Here is a 23,357-nt window from a genome sequence, read left to right on the forward strand (position 1 = left end):
CTCTCACATTCACTGCTTGGTTACATTATTTTTCCCCAGGAACACTATATTGTGGTCTAACATGCAGCCCACTCCTGCTATAATGTCAAAAATGGGGCTTAAATGTAGAGCGTGGAAGTAATGAATGACATCCAGTAGTTATCTGGAAGATCTCTTGCGTGTGTGGAGAACAAACCTCATAGGGTTTGTTCTCCAGACCTTTGATCATTTGAGTCGTCCTCTTCTGGACACCTTCCAGCTTAGAGTCAACATCTCTCTTAAACAAGACTGCTCCCTCCTCCCTATGAATTCCCATCACCTCTTGATCCATGTCCCTTATCCTGTCCCCTCCCTGCCTTCTCTTCTGCAGTTTCAACATGCCCAGGTCTTTAGGCCGCTCCTCATAGGGCTTGTACTCCAGACCTTAATCCTTTGAGTCTCTCTCTTCTGGACACCTTCCACCTTCTCTTCTGCAGGCTCAACATGCCCAGCTGCTCCTCATAGGGCTTGTACACCAGACCCTTTGATAATTTGAGTCCTCCTCCTCTAGAGTCAACATCTCCCTCAAACAAACTTGCTCCCTCCTCCCTATTACTTCTCCTCAAATCTTTATCTATGGCCCCCATCATGTCTCCCTCTCTGCCTTCTCTTCTGCAGGCTCAACATGCCCAGCTCTTTAAGCCACTCCTCATAGGGCTTGTACACCAGACCCTTTGATAATTTGAGTCCTCCTCCTCTAGAGTCAACATCTCCCTCAAACAAACTTGCTCCCTCCTCCCTATTACTTCTCCTCAAATCTTTATCTATGGCCTCCATCATGTCTCCCTCTCTGCCTTCTCTTCTGCAGGCTCAACATGCCCAGCTCTTTAAGCCACTCCTCATAGGGCTTGTATACCAGACCCTTTGATAGTTTGAGTCACCCTCCTCTAGAGTCAACATCTCCCTTAAACAAGCTTGCTCCCTCCTCCCTATGACTTCCTCTCACATATTTATACATGGCCCTCATCATGTCTCCCTCTCATCCTTCTCTTCTCCAGGCTCAACTTGCCCAGCTCTTCGAGCTGCTCCTCATAGGGCTTGTTCTCCAGACCTTTGATCATTTGAATCACCCTCCTCTGGAGACAACAAACAAACTTGCTCTCTCCTCCCTATAACTTTCCCTACATCTTTATCCATGGCCCCCCTCATGTCCCTTCTTCTTTCTCTTCTGCAGGCTCAACATGGTCAGCTCTTTAAGCCACTCCTCATAGGGCTTGCTCTCCAGACCTTTGATCCTTTGAGTCGCCCTCTTCCTCTGGGCACATTCCAGCTTAGAGTCAACATCTCCCATACACTGCGGCCCAATGTGCAGCCCACTCCTGCTATAATGTCAAAAATGGGGCTTAAATGTAGAGTTTGCAAGTAATGAATGACATCCAGTAATTATCTGGAAGATCTCTTGCGTGTGTGTGTGTGTGCATAAAACAGTTGTGTAATGATGAAGCTTTATTTCCAACAGCAGCGTAACTGGTGGGAATGGATTTACTGGTGTAACGAGTCATGTCTCCGATTTGAAATTACTCCGGACTGAGTTCTAATGGTTTTAATTTTTGCACTCTTAAGCAGGAATGAGCCAACTTGGGCCCTCGGGGTGTTTTGGACTCCAACTCCCACCATTCCTAACAGCCTCAGGCCCCTTCCTTTCCCAGCTTGCTTACATTATTTCCCTCTAGGAACACTATAAGGTGGTCGTTGCATATGTCCCTTCTCCACATGTGTCTCTTGATACCTGGCATGGGCCAACTTGGGCTCTCCAAGTGTTTTGGACTACAACTCCCACCATTCCTAACAGCCTCAAGCCCTTTCCTTTCCCCCCTTAGCTGCTGAGGGGGAAAAGGAAGGGGCCTGAGGCTCTTAGGAATGGTGGGAGTTGGAGTCCAAAACACCTAGATTACCCAAGTTGGCCCATGCCTGGTGTAGGTGTTGCTCCACAGGGTTCTTCTCTCCAGAAGAAATGCGGGGTGTACTTTGTGTTGGGCTAGTGGACTTACTAACAAAAAACCGTCCTCAGAAATGCACAGCAGAGTAACTTATCAGCAGCAGCGTGACCCAGCACCAGTAGCCCAAAGTGATAAAAAGGACAAAAAGCACACAGACCAATGTTATCTCTTCTATAGGAAGCTTTTCTTTGTTGTAATAAGGTTGCACCATTTAGAAGAACTAGGTTTCCATAACACAAATACATAGTAGCTTTACACACAGCAGCCTTCTCACACAAGGCTTCTCTCACACAGAGGTTTACCTCACACTCCTCAGAGCAAGACTAGCTTTGACCTACTGACTCTAAGAGGCTTCGGCCTACTAACTCTTTCAGTGCTTGACTCACATTTTTCTGGAGTAGCCCAAAGTTTTAAAAATAAACAAAAAACACAGACAAATGTTATCTCTTCCATAGGAGGCATTTTTTTGTAGTAAAATAATATGGTTGCACCATTTACAAGAACTAGATTTCCATGTGAGAGAAGCCTCGTGTGCGAAAGATTCAGTGTGAAGGCTCTTGTGTGTAAAGCTACTATAGCTTTACACACAGGAGCCTTCACACTGAATCTTTCGCACACGAGGCTTCTCTCACACAGAGGTTTACCTCACACTCCTCAGAGCAATACTAGCTTTGACCTACTGACTCTAACAGGCTTCGGCCTGCTAACGCTTTTAGTGCTTGACTCACATTTTTCTGCATTAACCCAAAGTGATAAAAATAAACAAAAAACACACATACCAATGTTATCTCTTCCATGTGAGGGCTTTCTTTGTAGTAAAATAATATGGTTGCACCATTTACAAGAACTAGGTTTCCATACAAATAAACAAAAAAACAAATACATAGTAGCTTTACACACAGGAGCCTTCACACTGAATCTTTCTCACACGAGGTTTCTCTCACACAGAGGCTTACCTCACACTCCTCAGGGTGACACTAGCTTTGTCCCACTGACTCTTAACAGGCTTCGGCCTACTAACTCTTTCAGTTCTTGACTCAAACTTTTCTACAGTAGCCCAAAGTGATAAAAAGAACAAAAACCACACAGACCAATGTTACCTCTTTCATAGGAGGGTTTTCTTTGTAGTAAAATAATATGGTTGCACTATTTACAAGAATTAGATTTCCATAACACAAATAAACAAATATTTATTTATTTAATGCATTTATATTCTGTCCCTCTCAGCCCGCAGGTGACTTGAGACAGTTTACAGTTGGTACCAAGACCATAAAATACAAATTCAATATAATAAAACAATCAAATAATAAAACCATAACAGAATCAATAAAATCAATAAAAACATTAAAAACAAATACATAGTAGCGTTACACACAGCAGCCTTCACACTGAGCTTTCTCACGCGAGGCTTCTCTCACACAAAGGTTTACCTCACTCTCTTAGGACGACACTAGCTTTGGTCTACTAACTAACAGGCTTCGACCTACCAACTCTTTCATTGCTTTACTAACATAAAATAATATGGTTGCACCATTTAAAAGAATTAGGTTTCCATAACACAAACAAACAAATATATAGTAGCCTTCACACCGGAGCTTTCTCACACGAGGCTTCTCTCACACAGAGGTTTACCTCACTCTCCTCAGGACGACACTAGCTTTGGTCTACTAACTAACAGGCTTCAGCCTACCAACTCTTTCATTGCTTTACTAATATAAAATAATGGGTTGCACCATTTACAAGAACTAGGTTTCCATAACACAAACAAACAAATATATAGTAGCCTTCACACGGGAGCTTTCTCACACGAGTCTTCACTCACACAGAGGTTTGCCTCACTCTCCTCAGGACGACACTAGCTTTGGTCTACTAACTTCGGCCTACCAACTCTTTCATTGCTTTACTAACATAAAATAATATGGTTGCACCATTTACAAGAACTAGGTTTCCATAACACAAACAAACAAATATATAGTAGCCTTCACACTGGAGCTTTCTCACGCGAGGCTTCTCTCACACAGAGGTTTACCTCACACTCATCAGGACGGCACTAGCTTTGGTCTACTAACTAACAGGCTTCGGCTTACCAACTCTTTCATTGCTTTACTAACATAAAATAATATGGTTGCGCCATTTACAAGAACTAGGTTTCCATAACACAAACAAACAAATATATAGTAGCCTTCACACCAGAGCTTTCTCACACGAGGCTTCTCTCACACAGAGGTTTACCTCACTCTCCTCAGGACGACACTAGCTTTGGCCCGCTAACGTAACAGGCTTCGACCTACCAACTCATTCATTGCTTTACTAACGTAAAGTAATATGGTTGCACTATTTACAAGAACTAGGTTTCCATAACACAAACATACAAATATATAGTAGCCTTCACAGCGGAGCTTTCTAAAACGAGGCTTCTCTCACACAGAGGTTTACCTCACTCTCCTCAGGACGACACTAGCTTTGGCCCGTTAACGTAACAGGCTTTGACCTACCAACTCTTTCATTGCTTTACTCATACTTTTGTAATTAAAAATACCCAGGTAATTTTCCATATTTCTGACACTTTGGACCACTGCTTCTTAAATTACTTGATAAGGGGGAGTAGTACCCCCCTCTTCTTGTACAGGGACTGGCATGGTATTTTTGACCATTGGCTGCAGCTGCTTCATTCTGTCTTACTGGAGACTGACAGCCAAGGGCTCTCAAACTGGACTTTGAATAGCACTGCTATAGATTGCTTTCGCTGGGTGGAGGGAGGCTGTTTAGACTTCGTGTTCTGTAGTAAATATCCCTTAACCAGAACCCCAAAATCTTAACTCCTCGAAAAATGTTCACACTAGTGGTTGAGAAAGTGGGGTTCCGTGTGCATAAAGTTTGTGTCATGCAGAAAATTATTTAAAATAGGCTGAGGGAGTTATGCAATATTTCAAATATTTTGCTACGTGTCTTGTACGCATAGGCTGAGGGAGTTGTACGATGTGTGTACAAGATGTAAACGAAACATAAACAAATTACGTGTTTGGATTTGAGTTGCTGAGAGATCTGGACCAAATTTGACACAAAGACCCAACATGGCCAACTGTAAATACTGGCATGGTTTGGGAGTTGTAGTTCACCCTTATCCAGAGAGCACTGAACCCAGCTAAGATCGGATCTGGACCAACTTGGCACACAGACCCAACATGGCTAACTGTAAATAATGGCACGGTTTGGGAGTTGTACTTCACCCTTATCCAGAGAGCACCGAACCCAGCCAACGTCGGATCTGGACCCTACTTGGCACACAGACCAAACATGGCCAACTGAAAATACTGACAGTTTGGGAGTTGTAGTTCACCCTTATCCAGAGAGCACTGAACCCAGCCAACATTGGATCTGGACCAACTTGGCATACAGACCCAACACGGCCAACTGTAAATACTGGATAAGTTGTAGTTCACCCTTATCCAGAGACCACCGAACCCAGCCAACATCAGATCTGGACCAAACTTGGCACACAGACCCAACATGGCCAACTGTAAATACTGGCATGATTTGGGAGTTGTAGTTCACTCTTATCCAGAGAGCACTGAACCCAGCCAACATCGGATCTGGACCAAACTTGGCACACAGACCCAACATGGCCAACTGTAAATACTGGCACGGTTTGGGAGTTGTAGTTCACTCTTATCCAGAGAGCACTAAACCCAGCCAACGTCGGATCTGGACCAAACTTGGCACACAGACCCAACATGGCCAACTGTAAATACTGGCACTGTTTGGGAGTTGTAGTTCACCCTTATCCAGAGAGCACTGAACCCAGCCAACATCGGATCTGGACCAACTTGGCACACAGGCCAAACATGGTCAACTGCAAATACTGGCACAGTTTGGGAGTTGTAGTTCACCCTTATCCAGAGAGCACTGTACCCAGCCAACATCGGATCTGGACTAACTTGGCACACAGACCCAACATGGCCAACTGTAAATACTGGCACGGTTTGGGAGTTGTAGTTCACCCTTATCCAGAGAGCACTGAACCCAGCCAACGTGACTGCTGTGATTGGCTGGCCTCTGAGCCAAGGGGAGGGCTGTTTCTCAGACTCCAAGCAGGGAGGGGAGAGCAGGCGTGCTCTGCTCTGTGCATGGCAGCGTTGTGCACATGTGCAGGCAAGGAAGAGCGTGTGAGGCTGGAGAGAGGTCCCTTCAAGGCATGAGGGTTCTGTGTGGGACGTTTGGCCCAATTCTATTATTGGTGAGGTTCTGAATATTCTTTGATTATAGGTGAACTATAAATCCCAGCAACTACAACTCCCAAATGTCAAGTTCTATTTCCTCCAAACTCCACCAGTGTTCATATTGGGGCATGTTGAGTATTCGTGCCAAGTTTGGTCCAGATCCATCATTGTTTGAGTCCACAGTGCTCTCTGGATGTAGCTGAACTACAACTCCAAACTCAAGGTCAATGACCACCAAACCCTTCCAGTATTTTTTGTTGATCATGGGAGTTCTGTGTGCCACGTTTGGTTCAATGCCATAATTGGTGAGGTTCAGAATGCTCTTTGATTGTAGGTGAAGTATAAATCCCAGCAACTACAACTCCCAAATGTCAAGTTCTATTTTCCCAAAAATCCACCAGTGTTCACATTTGGGCACATTGAGTATTCATGCCAAGTTTGGTCCAGATCCATCATTGTTTGAGTCCACAGTGTTCTCTGGATATCGGTGAACTACAACTCCAAAACTGAAGGTCAATGCCCACCAAACCCTTGAAGTATGTTTTGTTGGTCATGGGAGTTTTGTGCGCCAAGTTTGATTCAATTCCATCATTGGTGAGGTTCAGAATGCTCTTTGATTGTAGGTGAAGTATAAATCCCAGCAACTACAACACCCAAATGTCAAGGTCTATTTTCCCCAAACTCCACCAGTGTTCACATTTGGGCATATTGAGTATTTGTGCCAAGTTTGGTCCCAATGTATCATTGTTTGAGTCCACTGTGCTCTCTGGATATCGGTGAACTACAACTCCAAAACTGAAGGTCAATGCCCACCAAACCCTTGAAGTATGTTTTGTTGGTCATGGGAGTTTTGTGCGCCAAGATTGGTTCAATCCCACCATCATTGGTGAGGTTCAGAATGTTCTTTGATTGTAGATGAACTATAAATCCCAGCAACTACAACTCCCAAATGACAAAATGAATCCCTCTCCCCAACCCCACCAGGATTCAGATTTGGGCGTATCGGGTATATGTGCCAAATTTGGAACAGTGAATGAAAATACATCCTGCATATCAGATATTTACATGACAATTCATCACAGTATCAAAATTACCGTTAGGCAGTAGCAACGAAAATAATGTTATGGTTGGGGGTCACCACAACATGAGGAACTAAAGGGTATTAAAGGGTATTAAAGGGTCGCGGCATTAGAAAGGTAGAGAAACACTGCTTTAATAGTATTGTCGAAGGCTTTCATGGCCGGAATCACTGAGGAGTTGTAGGTTTTTCCGGGTTATATGGCCATGTTCTAGAGGCATTTTCTCCTGACGTTTCGCCTGCATCTATGGCAAGCATCCTCAGAGGTAGTGAGGTGTTATAGTTGTGGGTCACCACAACATGAGGAACTGTATTAAAGGGTCACGGCATTAGAAAGGTTGAGAAACACTGCTTTAATTGTATTGTCGAAGGCTTTCGTGGCTGGAATCACTGGGTTGTTGTAGGTTTTTCCGGGTTATATGGCCATGTTCTAGAGGCATTTTCTCCTGACATTTCGCCTGCATCTATGGCAATCATCCTCAGAGGTAGTGAGGCCACGAAAGCCTTTGACAATACAACTAAAGCAGTGTTTCTCAACCTTTCTAATGCCGTGACCCGTTAATACAGTTCCTCATGTTGTGGTGACCCACAACTATAACACCTCACTACCTCTGAGGATGCTTGCCATAGATGTAGGCGAAACGTCAGGAGAAAATGCCTCTAGAACATGGCCATATAACCCGGAAAAACCTACAACAACCCATTGCTTTAGTTGATCTGTGTTTGTTGCATAGCAGTGGGTCGTAGACTTTCCCCCCTCCAGAGTGAGAAGTAGCCCGGACTCCCTGGATGCCCTCCGAAATCCAGGAGGCAAACGGTTACATCTCCAGCAGATGACGTAAGATGGTGCCGCCGCCGACAGGAACTGGCACGATCCTGGCATTCGCCCGTGTGGCCGTGTCGTTGTCGTCATCTTTTTTCTTCTTCTACTTTTAATTGCTTAACGGTTGCTTTGGAAATATTGCTACCAGTTACTTACACAACCAGGAATCTGGAGAAATGAGAGCAAGGAAAGTGTTTGTGTGTGTGTGTGTGTGAATGCTGCCCACTCTTCGCCTTTGCCTTGGTCATTTCGTTTGTGAGTGCGTTGTGGTGTAAAAGGAGGCAGCCGAGATGTGCCAAGAGGCAGGCCTCCCCCCCCCCCTTTTCTTTTTTTTACTCTGTGTGCGTGCTTGCGTATTATGTGCTCTGCCACAGTGGTGCTATTTTTCCCCCCGCGTGTTTATATATAGACGAGAGGGTTGCAAACAACCTTTCTGTGATACCAGCTGCGTGATGCTTCTGCTCCGCTTACGTTTTTTAACCAGCCTTGTACGCGAGTTTCATGTTGGCGGATGATTCTGGATCTTCAGGGTGTTCCGTTGTGCGTTTGTGGGAAGGCGGGGTGGGGGCGTCGTCGTTGCACGATGCTGGCGCATGAATCGGTGCGCGGCATCGCCTCTTTCAGATGTGTTTTCAGATGTGTTATGAGAAATCCGTCTCTGTTTGCAAAACCCTTTTGTGTGTGTCTATGAGTATGCTTGCCTGGGTCTCCGTGTTGCGTGGTGATGTGTTGAGCCCACTAAGTGACGGCAGGTATGACTGTGTTGTTGTTGCTGCTGCTGTTGCTACTTCTCAGAATGAGTTATGGGGAAGGAAGCCCGGCAGTTGGGACTGTGAGAGGGAGGTGGCATTGTCTGGGATTCCCAAGGCAGGCCAATGGTGCAAGAGAGAGGGGGTGGATAAAGGAACTAGAGCAGCAGGAGGGGGGGGGGGAGCAGTTTGGTGATGTCATCCCGGCCCTTTAAACCAGGACAAGCTCGGGGTGGGGGGGCGGGAGGAGGGCTGAGTCACTTGTGGCCGGAATTCACCCCCCACACATGCTGCTCCGCTGACTTGGCAGGGACCCCGAGCCCCACACGGGTGGAAGTGGCAGCGTGGGGAGGGAAGCAAGAGCAGGACAAGCCTGCCGGCCGTAGGAAACACCACCGAGGCTTTGTATACTCCAGGCTTTGTATATTCTCTCTTCTGGCTCAACCACCTCCACGGTGAAAGGCTCCCTTGTACCCCAGGGGGACAACCACCAGTGGCGGCAACGGCTTTGAAGCAGGGCCACGCCTCTCTTTCATGCGCGCACACAGCCACCCCTTGTGTGCCAGGAGGTAAGCCCATTCTGCCTGGGTATGCTTACGGTATCCGCGTACCCATCACTTTTGTGTGTATGCGATCTCTTTCTGCCTCTTTGTGATACAAGAGGGAGAAGGATGCTCTTACCTTCGTGGGAGACGGAGAGAAAAAGGGGAGCACATATTTTGAGGTCTCTCCCATGGCCTGTATGTGGACACCGTCTTGGCGAGCATGTGGATGTGTGTCCTATGGTCTCTTTCTGCGTCTTTGTGATACAAAAGGGAGAAGGATACTCTTATATTAGTGGGAGACAGAGAGAAAAGGGGGAGCGCATACTTTGAAGTCCTAGGTGTACTTGGGGTATCCATGTACTCATCACCTTTGGGTGAATCTGTTCTGTGATCACTTTCTCTCTCTCTTTGTGATACAAGTGGGAGAAGGATGCTCTTATCTTTGCGGGAGACGGAGAGAAAAAGGGGAGCACATACTTTGAGGTCTCTCCCATGGACTGTGTGTGGACACTCCGTCTTGGCGAGCATGTGAATATGTGTCCTGTGGTCTCTTTCTGCCTCTTTGCGATACAAGAGGAAGAAGGATGCTCTTATCTTCCTGGGACACAGAGAGAAAAGGGGAGCGCATTTTTTGAACTCCTGGGTGTACTTGGGGTATCCGTGTGCTCATCACCTTAGGTGGATCTGTTCTATGATCTCTCTCTCTCTTTGTGATACAAATGGGAGAAGGATGCTCTTATCTTTGCGGGAGACAGAGGGAAAAAGGGGAGCACATATTTTGATGTCTCTCCCATAGCCAGTGTGTGGACACTCTGTCTTGGCGAGCATGTGGATGTGTCCTGTGATCTCTTTCTCTCTCTCTTTGCGATACAAGAGGGAGAAGTATGCTCTTATCTTCGTGGGAGACAGAGAGAAAAAGGGGAGCATATTCTTTGATGTCCTGGGTATTCTTGGGGTACCCATGTACTCGTCACCTTTGGGTGAATCTGTCCTGTGATCTCTTTCTCTCTCTCTTTGTGATACAAGTGGTAGAAGGATGCTCTTATCTTAGTGGGAGACAGAGAGAAAAAGGGGAGCGCATACTTTGAGGTCTCTCCCATGGCCTGTGTGTGGACACTAAGTCTTGGCGAGCATGTGGATGTGCATCCTGTGGTCTCTTTCTGCGTCTTTGTGATACAAGTGGGGGAAGGATGCTCTTATCTTCATGGAGACAGATAGAAAAGGGGGAGCGCATTCTTTGAAGTCCCTCCCATGGCCTGTGTGTGGACACGAGCATGTTACCGCTTGACCTGTGACACTTATATAAGGATCCGGCCTTTTTGGTGTTAAATTACAGTAGGTGACCCACATTTTCAGATGTGTCTCAGTCTTTTAGAGACTTTGATTGTGCTCGCCACATGTGTGAGAGGGAGAGAGGTGCACACAGAGTGTCCCCAGCCTCGTTCTACTTGTGAGTATACCAAAGTGGTTGTTGTGTGTGTCTGCCTTTACTTATTGTCATGCCTCTGAGCCCAGCTGCATGACTTCCGCTTCGGTGTTGTAATCAGGAACCCCCAGTGGCGCAATGGGTGAAACCCTTGTGCCGGCAGGATTGAACACCGAGAGGTTGGAGGTTCGAATCCGGGGAGAGTGCGGATGAGCTCCCTTTGTCAGCTCCAGCTTTCCCATGCAGGGGCATGAGAGAAGCCTCCCACAAGGATGGTAAAACATCAAACATCCGGGCAACGTCCCCTGGACAACATCCTTGCAGACGTCCAATTTTGTCACACCAGGAGCGACTTGCAGTTTCTCAAGTTGCTCCTGACACACAAAAAAAGTGTTGTAATCTTATGTGAGGGCTACATCGTGATGAAACGACAGTAAGCTTGTGCTTTGGTGCCTGTGTTGTAACTCCAGGTTGCTTCTGGTGTGTTTGTGTCTTCATCTCTTTGTCTATTTCATGGAAGGCTGAAGAACTCTCCTAGGTGAGATTCAGGTATGTCTGTGTCTGATTTTCCTCTTGACATGTGACAGAACTGGTTTGTATCCTCTTCGTGGGTTTGTGTGCGTGTGTGTGCCTTCGGTGTGTGTAAAGGTTATTTTCTGCTCAAAATCTATTTCTCCATCTCATCTGATGAATTCTCAACTTGTTCCAACGCTCAGTCTCTCCCAAGTGAGTGGAGTAGGTCGATGGGGAAACTGATTGAGGTTTTTTGGTGAGGAGGGATGGAAGGGGAAGGGAAGACCGTTCCAGCCTGGTAGGCATATCAGACTACAACTCCCATTGATCCCTACTGGATGATGGGTTGTTGTTGTTGTTGTTTGCCTTGGATTCATTTCTTACTTATGACAGTCCTAAGGCAAATCTATCAAGGGGTTTACTTGACATGGTTCGTTCAGAGGAGGCTTTTTTGTGTGTCAGGAGCAACTTGAGAAACTGCAAGTCACTTCTGGTGTAAGAAACTGCAAGTCGCTTCTGGTGTGAGAGAATTGGCTGTCTGCAAGGACGTTGCCCAGGGGATGCCCGGATGTTTTTTGATGTTTTACCATCCTTGTGGGAGGCTTCTCTCATGTCCCCCCATGGGGAGCTGGAGCTGACAGAGGGAGCTCATCCGCGCTCTCTCCGGATTCAAACCTGCGAGCTGTCAGTCTTCAGTCCTGCCGGCACAAGTGTTCAACCCACTGCACCACTGGAGGCTGAGAGAGTGTGATATGTGTGTGTTGTTCATTCGTTCAATCGTCTCCGACTCTTCGTGACCCCACGCCAGAGCTCCCTGTCAGCTATCTCCACCCCCAGCTCCTTCAAGGTCAGTCCAGTCACTCAAGTTTGTCAACTTGAGAAACTGCAAGTCGCTTCTGGTGTGAGAAACTGCAAGTCGCTTCTGGTGTGAGAGAATTGGCCGACTGCAAGGACGTTGCCCAGGGAACACTCTGATGTTTTTTGGTGTTTTACTCATGGACCAGGCCACGCCAGAGCTCCCTGTCGGCCGTCACCACCCCCAGCTCCTTCAAGGTCAGTCCAGTCCATCCATCTTGCCCTTGGTCGGCCCCTCTTCCTTTTACCTTCCACTTTCCCCAGCATAATTGGGTGTAGGATCACCCAATGAATTTCTCTGCCCAAGTTCTCCCCAAGTTAGCCCAACACTCAGACCACAACCTCGCTGAGTTTTTTCCCTTACCAATTGAGAACAGCTGAGATATGGGTGAGATCAGGCTGGGGGTGGGCTTTGCGGTTGTACAAGGCTTATTGTGGCCTGGGAAGGGGGGGATTCCCTCAACCCCGAAATGTCACGGAGGGGGTTTCCCGCGGTGTGGTCAGCTGACCTTTCTGTGTTTGTCTGACTCCCCCTTTCCCAAACCATAGCCTGCACCCACACAGGCAGGTTTCTTGCAAATGTTATTTTCCTTTCACTGCCTTTATTGGCCTTTATGGGGCAGAAAAGAAGAGACATATAAAAGCACCACAACCCCAGGCCAGACGATGAGGCAGGTAGTTGCAACTCTGCATAAATCCCTACTACACCCTTGTACTTATTCACTTATTTCCTGGTGCTCCCCACCTATCCCCAATATATTTTCTGCTGGTGAATTTGTGCATCGCTGAGTATGCTTTTGCCACTCTTTTGTGTTTGTGTGCATTAGAGAAAACTTTTGCGGTGCTCTCCAAAGTACAGAACAGGCACGAGCAAACTTTGGCCCTCCCTCCAGGTGTTTTGGACTTCAACTCCCACAATTCCTAACAGCCTCGGGCCCTTTCCTTTCCCCTCTCATGCCTGGGATAGAACATATTCGGGGAATTAGGGTTCTTCTCTCTTGGATCACTCCTTTAAAGTTTGGACTAAAACCCGGAGCGAATTCACCACCACCCCAATTGATCTGAGAGCCATCCTTATTTGTGCATGTTCCTGTATCTTGCGTACTTACGTACTTTTACTTAGGCGATCCCTCATAACTTGAGGATGATTGTCTTCCAGATGTGATGTCCGTAGGTGGCTGTGGAGCCCTATTCTTGATCCGCATCTTCTCCTACAGTTTCCAGATGGAAGGCAGTCCCAATCAGGGTTGCCTTGACATACCTTCCTCTTGGCACGTTTCTCCCTTTCACCCTCCATTCGTGCCTCTTTGAAATCTGCAGCACTGCTGGTCACAGCTGACCTCCAGTTGGAGAGCTCAAGGGCCAGGGCTTCCCAGCTCTCTGTGTCTATGCCACAGTTTTTGAGGTTGGCTTTAAGCCCATCTTTAAATCTCTTTTCCTATGGTGGGTCCGTAGGTGGCAGTGGAGCCCTATTCTTGATCCACATGTTCTCCCGCAGTGAGGACATCGGTTTCTGGATGGAAGGTGGTCCCAGTCAGGGTTGACTTGACATGCCTTCCTCTTGGCACATTTTTCCCTTTCACCCTCCATTCATGCCTCTTTGAAATCTGCAGCACTGCTGGTCACAGCTGACTTCCAGTTAGAGCGCTCAACAGCCAGGGCTTCCAAGTTCTTGGTGTCTATGCCACAGGTTGGCTTTGAGCCCATCTTTAAATCTCTTTTCATGTCCCCCAACATTCTGCTTCCCGTTCTTGAGTTCGGAGTAGAGTAGCTGCTTTGGGAGACGGTGATTTAATAATCTAGAGCTGATGTGGTTGTAGTAATCTTGAATTCCACAGCACTGCTGGTCACAGCTGACTTCCAGTTAGAACACTCAACGGCCAGGGCTTCCAAGTTCTCGGTGTCTATGCCACAGGTTGGCTTTGAGACCATCTTTAAATCTCTTTTTCCGTCCACCAACATTCTGCTTCCCGTTCTTGAGTTCGGAGTAGAGTAACTGCTTTGGGAGACGGTGATTTAATAATCTAGAGCTGATGTGGTTGTAGTAATCTTGAATTCCACAGCACTGCTGGTCACAGCTGACTTCCAGTTAGAGTGCTCAACAGCCAGGACTTCCAAGTTCTCGGTGTCTATGCCACAGGTTGGCTTTGAGACCATCTTTAAATCTCTTTTCCTGTCCACCAACATTCTGCTTCCCGTTCTTGAGTTCGGAGTAGAGTAGCTGGTTTGGGAGATGGTGATTTAATAATCTAGAGCTGATGTGGTTGTAGTAATCTTTTGTATGTAGTCAGCCTCTCCCCTCCTGACATCCTCATTGCCTCGGCACTATAAGAGGGTTCCTCGAGATCAGTCGCTCTCGTTGCCGCATGGTTTCGAGGCAATGGTGTAGTAATGGTGAGGCTGCGGACCATATTTTTGCACTTGGTGACCACTGGTGGTCCATGGACCACATGTTACGAACCACTGGTATACAGTGGCGCACCTTCCTCTTGGCACGTTTCTCTCTTTTGCCCTCCATTTCTGCCTCTTTGAATTCCACAGCACTACTGGTCACAGCTGACTTCCAGTTAGAGCGCTCAATGGCCATATTGGTAATATTGGACTTGTTGGCAGAGGGAGGAAAGCAAAAGCGCCGGGATGTCTTTGTTTGAAGGAAAGGACCTGGGATGATAATGTGTGCGTTGGCGGTTGTCCGTATGTGTGTGTGTGTGTGTGTGTGTAGTGAAAGGAAGGGGATGAACTGAAGTGACTTTGCACACCCTCCTCCCCTCTTGGTTCTCAGTGATTTCCAGGACAGAAAATGGGAAGAGGGGGGAGAGAAGAGGTGGCGGCCAGGCCTTACTGGCGCTGACTCAGCGCTGACACAGCTGTTCTCACCCTCCTGGGCGAGAAAGTGTGGGGACCGTGCATTGTGCCTAATGAATCACACACGCGGCACCACCGCACTCACACACATACCAAAACACAGCGCCTGTCTCCTTGCAAGCAGACTCCGAAACCCACATCCTGGAAGGGGGCTGCTTTTCCTCCCAAGTTCTCCTGACCTATTCAGTCTTCCCACACTTGGCTCTCCAAAGTCCTGCGTGACTTAATATCAGGTGCCGACGGCCCCCACAGGGAAGAAGTCACTTTCCTCCACGCATGACCTTCTGTGGTTCTCAACCTTCCTAATACAGCAACCCCTTAATACAGTTCCTCATGTTGTGTTGACCCCCAACCATAACATTATTTTCGTTGCATCTTCATAACTGTTATGAATCATAATGTAAACCCTCATCTATTTGTCTCTTAATCCTCTAAGCAGTGGTTCTCAACCCCTCCTGATGCCGCGACCCCTAAATAGAGTTCCTCATGTTGTGGTGACTCCTAACCATATTTGCTACTGTGGTAAATCGTCATGTAAATATCTGATATGCAGGACGTATTTCCATTCACAGGACCAAATTTGGCACAAATACTCAATAAGCCCAAATTTGAATACAGTGGGGTTGGGAAAGGGTATTGATTTTGTCATTTGGGAGTTGTAGTTGCTGGGATTTATAGTTCACCAGCAATCAAAGAGCATCCTGAACTCCATCAACGATGCATTTGAACCCAACTTGGCACACAGAACTCCCATGACCAACAGAAAATGCTGAAAGGGTTTGGTGGGCATTGTCCTTGGGTTTTGGAGTTCTAGTTCACCTACATCCAGAGAGCACTGTGGACTCAATGATGGATCTGGACCAAACTTGGCACGGATACTCAATATGCCCAAATGTGAACACTGGTGGAGTTTGGGGGAGAATAGACCTTGACATTTGGGAGTTGTAGTAGCTGGGATTTGTAGTTCACCTACAATCATAGCGCATTCTGAACACCACCAACGATGGATTCGAACCTAACTCGGCACACAGAACTCCCATGACCAACAGAAAAAACTGGAAGGCTTTGGTGGGCACTGACCTTGAGTTGTGGAGTTGTAGTTCACCTACATCCATAGAGCATTATGGACTCAATGATGGATCTGGACCAAACTTGGCACGGATACTCGATATGCCCAAATGCGAACACTGGTGGAATTTGGGGAGAATAGACCTTGACATTTGGGAGTTGTAGTTGCAGGATTTATAGTTCACCTACAATCAAACCCAACCAAGGATAGAATTGGGCCAAACTTCTCACACAAGACCCCCATGACCAAAAAAAAATATTACTCTGTTTTCTGATGGTCTTTGGCAACCCCTCTGATACCTTATTGTGTCCCCCACAATGACCCCCAGGTTGAGTAATACTACACTAGGAGGTTCATATTCCATGGGATGGAAGCAGAACCCACATCTTTGGAGGGAGGAGCCCCTACTATATGCACGATGACTTGTGTCGGTGAGAGAAAGCACATCATGTACATTGTATATTGATATTTTTGCCCAAAGTTTGGCCCTCCAGATGTTTTGGACTTCAACTCCCACAATTCCTAACAGCCAGGAGGCTGGGTTGTTGTAGGTTTTTTCGGGCTATATGACCCATGTTCTAGAGGCATTCTCTCCTGACGTTTTGCCTGCACCTATGCCAAGCATCCTCAGAGGTAGTGAGGTCTGTAGGCTGTTAGGAATTGTGGGAGTTGAAGTCCAAAACACCCGGAGGGCTGAATTTTGCACACACTTGCATTAAGCTCATATGTTTGTGTTGGTATGTCTCAACACCAACATGCTATGAAAGCCCCTGGATTGGTTCACATTATGGCTCATTTGTACTCTCCCTACACTCTCATCCCTTTAGACCATCCAGAAGATCCTCCTCATTGCTGCATTCTGCCTGATGCGTATGTTGCACATTCACTTTTCGCTTCCTTTCCTCTAAGAGACACCCACGTTTCTTTGAGTCTCCCTCCCCTCTTGCCCTAAGCCATCCTTTTCATTTTGCGCATTCCTACTCTTGGTATCCATTCATGTTTGCTTCCCCGAGCGCTTTACTCCTCCTCCTCCACCCTGTGTTTACGCCAGGTCCTTCTAGTTTTACGCACACTTACCCATGATGCTCATGCTCTTGTCAGTCGTTGCTGCTTCCTTCCGCTGTGGTTTCGTACGACTTTGCATCTTCAGTGCTTCCCTTTTCTCGTAAATCTGCGCGACCGGGGTGCATCTCTTCAGCGCGCTAGCGGAAACCGAAAGGGCAGTTACCCAGAAATGCCCAACTCGGTAGGCAGTGGGTGGGGAGAACCCATAGCGTCACTATCAGCATTGGGGGAAATTTCCAAGGTGAGGCGTTGATCCTCCCATGGACCTGGCGGGGGCGAATCCATTTCACTTGCACCTCGCTGATGCGACGATGCGGGTGTTTCCGGGAAGGCCACTGATTGCAGCCGCTTCTGCCCCACTGCTTTCCGGGTAGCCGCCTCCCAAAATGTTGCTCTTCTGCCTTCCCGATGGTGTAGGAGGGACCGAGATTCCCCTTTGTATCATTGTTGTGCTATTAGGAGATGGCTTGAACATTTGTGTTGGGAAGAAGGGACACCTCACCCGCTTACCCAGAATCCTCCGTGACAGTTGTGGTGGCATTCGTGCTGATGGGAGGTTATGGGAGTATACACGGGTCCACTATGTTATGGGTCCACTATGTTCCATAGAATCATAGAATCAAAGAGTTGGAAGAGACCTCATGGGCCATCCAGTCCAACCCCATTCTGCCAAGAAGCAGGAATATTGCATTCAAATCAGCCCCGACAGATGGCCATCCAGCCTCTGTTTAAAAGCTTCCAAAGAAGGAGCCTCCACCACACTCCGGGGCAGAGAGTTCCACTGCTGAACGGCTCTCACAGTCAGGAAGTTCTTCCTCATGTTCAGATGGAATCTCCTCTCTTGTAGTTTGAAGCCATTGTTCCTTGTCCTAGTCTCCAGAGCAGCAGAAAACAAGCTTGCTCCCTCCTCCCTGTGGCTTCCCCTCACATATTTATACATGGCTATCATGTCTCCTCTCAGCCTTCTCTTCTTCAGGCTAAACATGCCCAGTTCCCTAAGCCGCTCCTCATAGGGCTTGTTCTCCAGACCCTTGATCATTTTAGTCGCCCTCCTTTGGACACATTCCAGCATGTCAATATCTCTCTTGTCAATATCTCTCCAAGCAGATAGCGAATGACTGCATAATACAGTAGAGCGGCATTTCTCAACCTGGGGGTCAGGAACCTTGGGGGGGGGGGGTCGCAAGGAAGTGTCAGATTTATTTATTTATTTATTTAAATGTTTTGTATACCGGCCTTCTCACCTCTCTTGAGGGACTCAGACCGGTTTCCAACCATAATATCACATACAATCAATAAAACATCATAATACATATTACAGTAAAACATTAAAACAGCAATTACAATCAATAACTATAATGGTCAGTCGTCACACTAAAATCGTTGCTCATCATCCCCCATCCATATCTCAGGGTGTTGGCTCACTCGTCGAATACCTGTCTCCATAACCAAGTCTTCACCTGTTTCCTAAATGTCAGGATAGACGGGGCGGTTCTGATCTCCAGTGGGAGAGAGTTCCAGAGTCGAGGGGCCACCACCGAGAAGGCCCTGTCCCTCGTCCCCACCAGACCGGTGGGACCGAGAGCAGGGCCTCTCCAGACGATCTTAATAATCTTGGTTCATAGGGGAGAATACGTTCGGAGAGGTAAACAGGGCCGGAGTCGTTTAGGGCTTTATAGGTTAACACCAGCACTTTGAATTGTGCTCGGAAGACCAAAGACCACCAGAGTTTACATTTGAGCATATTGAGTATCTGTGCCAAGTTTGGTCCGGATCCATCATTGTTTGAGTCCACAGTGCTCTCTGGATGTAGGTGAACTACAACTCCACAACTCAAAGTCAGTGCCCACCAGTCCCTTCCAGTATTTTCTATTGGTCATGGTAGTTCTGTATGCCAAGTTTGGTGGAGCTCAGAATGCTCTTTGATTGTAGGTGAACTATAAATCCCTGCAACGACTACTCCCAAATGTCAATGTCTATTTTTCCCACACTCCACCAGTGTTCACATTTGGGCATTTTGCGTATCCGTGCCAAGTTTTGTCCAGATCCATAATTGTTTGAGTCCACAGTGCTCTCTAGATGTAGGTGAACTACAACTCCACAACTCAAGGTCAATGCCCACCAAACCCTTCCAGTCTTTTCTGTTGGTCATGGGAGTTCTGTGTGCCAAGATTGGTTCAATTCCCTAGTTGGTGGAATTCAGAATGGTCTTTGATTGTAGGTGAAGTACAACTCTCAAATGTCAAGGTCTATTTTCCCCAAACGCCACCAGTGTTCACATTTAGACATGTTGTGTATTCCTGCCAAGTTTGGTCCAGATCCGTTATTGAGTCCACAGTGCTCTCTGGATGAACTACACCTCCAAAACTCAAGGTCAATGCCCCATTATTGAGTCCACAGTGCTCTCTGGATGCGGGTGAACAAGAACTCCACAACTCAAGGTCAATGCTCACCAAACCCTTCCAGTATTTTCTGTTGGTCCTGGGAGCTCTGTGTGCCAAGTTTGGTTCAATTCCATCCTTGGTGGAGTTCAGAATGGCCTTTGATTGTAGGTGAACTATAAGTCCCAGCAACTAGATCTCCCAAATGACAAAATCAATCTCTCCCAACCCCACCAGTATTCAAATTTTGGTGTATCAGATATTTGTACCAAATTTGGTCCAGTGAATGAAAATCCATCCTGCATATCAGATATTTACATTACGATTCATAACAGTAGCAAAACTACAGTTATGAAGTAGCAACGAAAATAATGTTATGGTCGGGGGTCACCACAACATGAGGAAGAACATTAAGGGGCCGTAGCATTAGAAAAGTTGAGAAACTCCAGTAGAGTCTGTCTTATACAACCTAAACGGGCCAGCAGAACATTGGATAAACGAAAATGTCGGATAATATGGAGTCTCCTACTGTTACCTGTCCGACGTGACGCTAGACACCTAGAATACTAACAAAAGGGACTCAAAGAGTTCAGGCAAGGCACAGCAGGAAGTGCCCGAATGTGGAAGAAGAGCATGGAAATCACAGAGGGAATGAGGGAGGAGGCTTCCACTTCTGGTCCTGCCTCTTTTCTCCCTTTCCTCCTTCCTCCTCCTCCTCCTCCTCGTCTTGCCTTTCTCACTTATTGGGAATGGAGATAGAGTTGGGGGGCACTCCTTTAATTGAAAGGAAAATGCTGGAGTAAAAGGTGGGCATCGTATAAGAGCATCGGATAAGATGGAATGTCGGATAAGCAAAGGTCGGATAAGCGAGACTCTGTAATTATAATAATACAGTTTGTTTATATTCCAATTCATCTCCCCGGAGGGACTCAGAGTGGATTACAGTACACAGATAAGGCAAACATTTATTTATTTATATTTATTTACAGCTTTTATATTCTGCCCTTCTCACCCCGCAGGGGACTCAGGGCGGATTACAATGAACACATATATGGCAAACATTCAATGCCAATTATTGACATACAAACATATACGGACATACACAGAGGCTATTTAACTTTTTCTGGCCGCTAGGGGAGCTGTCGCTTTCATCGTCCATCTGCGACGCTGATGAAGCACTTCCGCATTCCCCGCATGCTTCCCCGCTGGAATGCTTTGCTGGAGTCTTCTTTATGGCCTCATAAATCAGTTTAATTTAGCCTCCCCACACTTTTAAGGTGGTACCTAATTTTCCTACTTGACAGATGCAACTGTCTTTCGGGTTGCAAAGGTCGACAACAGGCTACACACAATTGGTTAGAAACCCACTCCTACCCGGGCTGGCTTCGAACTCATGACCTTTTGGTCAGAGTGATCTTAATGCAGCTGACACTCAGCCAGCTGCGCCACAATCCCGGCATTCCATGCCTTTTACACAAATAATGACATACAATACACAGACACAGGTAAAGACCTTCTCCTTTTCATCTCCAGTGTCTGGAGGTGGTGCTCAACTCCGGCCATAGGTAGGTGCTCTTGTTCCATTTTCCATCCCAAAGGAGCCTGCTGTCCGTAGACATCTCCAATCTTTTTGCCCGTATGTCTGCATGGGGTGCCCTTTTACCTTCCTGCCGAGGCAGCACCTATTGATCTACTCACATGCTTTCAAAGTGCTAGGTCGACAGAAGCTAGGATTGACAGTTGGGGCTCACCCCGACCCGTGGCTTCAAATTTCTAACCCTATGGTCAGCAGCTTTTCCTGCAGCTAGCGGCTTTAACCGCTGTGCTACCGCAGTGTGCACCTAGCTACTGTGATGAGGCAGTACCTATTGATCTACTCACATGCTTTCAAAGTGCTAGGTTGGCAGAAGCTAGGGCTGACAGTTGGGAGCTCACCACGACTCACAGCTTCGAACTGCTAACCCTCCGGTCAGCAGCTTTTCCTGCAGCTAGCGGCTTTAACCGCTGTGCTACCGCAGTGTGCACCTGGCTACTGTGATGAGGCAGTACCTATTGATCTACTCACATGCTTTCAAAGTGCTAGGTTGGCAGAAGCTAGGGCTGACAGTTGGGAGCTCACCACGACTCACAGCTTCGAACTGCTAACCCTTCGGTCAGCAGCTTTTCCTGCAGCTAGCGGCTTTAACCGCTGTGCTACCGCAGTGTGCACCTGGCTACTGTGATGAGGCAGTACCTATTGATCTACTCACATGCTTTCAAAGTGCTAGGTTGGCAGAAGCTAGGGCTGACAGTTGGGAGCTCACCACGACTCACAGCTTCGAACTGCTAACCCTCCGGTCAGCAGCTTTTCCTGCAGCTAGCGGCTTTAACCGCTGTGCTACCGCAGTGTGCACCTGGCTACTGTGATGATGTGTCTGCTTGCTTGTTTATAGTTGAGGATCGGTGTCTCTACAGACCGTAGTTGTCTCCCCCTTTGCTGGCCTGGGCTACGGTTTCCCTTCCTCGGTTGTAAAGAGCTGCTTGTGCAGGAAATGGTTGCCAAACCCCGTGGGGAGGGGGGTCATTTCCTGCCTCTCTTCCCTTCCTCTGCTCACATGAGCTGCAGTTTCACTTCCTTCCTGAACAGATAATGCCGGGCAGCATCTCTGATAGCTTTCCACATTGCAAAGTGGGTTTCCTGAGCGAGGGCAGAAGGGTGCAGACTACACATTCCTCCCCCCCCCTCCCCATTAGCAAGATAGCCAGAAGGTACTTTGGCCTGGTTGGAGAATACATTACCATCCCCATGTGCATTGTTGCCTGGGCTCAGGTGTGGGGGTGGGAAGTGGGTATTTTGGCAGTCTTAAGTGAGTGATAGCTTAGCGACTGGGTGCGCCTGACATGGCCCAATCTCACCCTCCTTTGATGGTTGTGTAGGAAACCTGCCCCCATTAGCGTCCTCTTGGCTCATAGGTTTAGTCCTGTCCCCATTAGCGTCCTCTTGGCTCATAGGTTTAGTCCTATTATTTTGTATTGTCAGAAGTTAGCCGTCCTGAGTCCCTCTACGGAGGTTGAGAAAGGATGGGATACGAAAACCCTAAAAGAATAAATAATAAATAAATATGTCCCTGCATCATTGGTTCAAACTATGGCATGGAGACTCTCACAGCAAAAGAGCACTTACATGTGTACGTATAAAGTTCTTGTGCACAAAAATCCCATCCCGTGGATTCAAACCACCAACCTTCTGGTCAGCAAGTTCAGCAGCTCAGCAGTTTAACCCGTTGTGCCACTGTGGCCCCTGAGCTTGCCCCATGAGCGTACTCATGGCTCATAGGTCTCTGCATCATAGAATCAAAGAGTTGGAAGAGACCTCATGGGCCATCCAGTCCAACCCCCTGCCAAGAAGCAGGAATATTGCATTCAAAGCACCCCTGACAGATGGCCATCTAGAATCCTAGAGTTGGAAGAGACCTCATGGGCCATCCAGTCCAACCCCATTCTACCAAGAAGCAGGAATATTGCATTCAAAGCACCCCTGAACAGATGGCCATCTAGAATCCTTGAGTTGGAAGAGACCTCATGGGCCATCCAGTCCAACCCCCACCAAGAAGCAGGAATATTGCATTCAAAGCACCCCTGACAGATGGCCATCTAGAATCCTTGAGTTGGAAGAGACCTCATGGGCCATCCAGTCCAACCCCATTCTGCCAAGAAGCAGGAATATTGCATTCAAAGCACCCCTGACAGATGGCCATCTAGAATCCTTGAGTTGGAAGAGACCTCATGGGCCATCCAGTCCAACCCCCGCCAAGAAGCAGGAATATTGCA

The 23,357-nt window shown here is 47.3% G+C and overlaps 1 protein-coding gene across 11 annotated transcripts in view; it reads left to right on the forward strand.

Moving 5' to 3' along the window:
* KDM6B (lysine demethylase 6B) overlaps window positions 1-23,357 on the forward strand; it is a 195,530-nt gene that overhangs the window by 93,332 nt on the left and 78,841 nt on the right. The window contains exon 1 of one of the 11 annotated variants that reach the window (XM_067469713.1): window positions 9,119-9,397. The exons of the other annotated variants lie outside the window; for them this stretch is intronic. The gene's annotated coding sequence lies outside the window, so the exon portion shown is untranslated. Of the gene's footprint in view, window positions 1-9,118; window positions 9,398-23,357 lie in introns of those variants that run through there. 11 annotated transcript variants of the gene reach the window in all.

The sequence above is a fragment of the Anolis sagrei genome, chromosome 6 (genome assembly GCF_037176765.1).
Source record: "Anolis sagrei isolate rAnoSag1 chromosome 6, rAnoSag1.mat, whole genome shotgun sequence".
Classification (NCBI taxonomy): Eukaryota; Metazoa; Chordata; class Lepidosauria; order Squamata; family Dactyloidae; genus Anolis; species Anolis sagrei.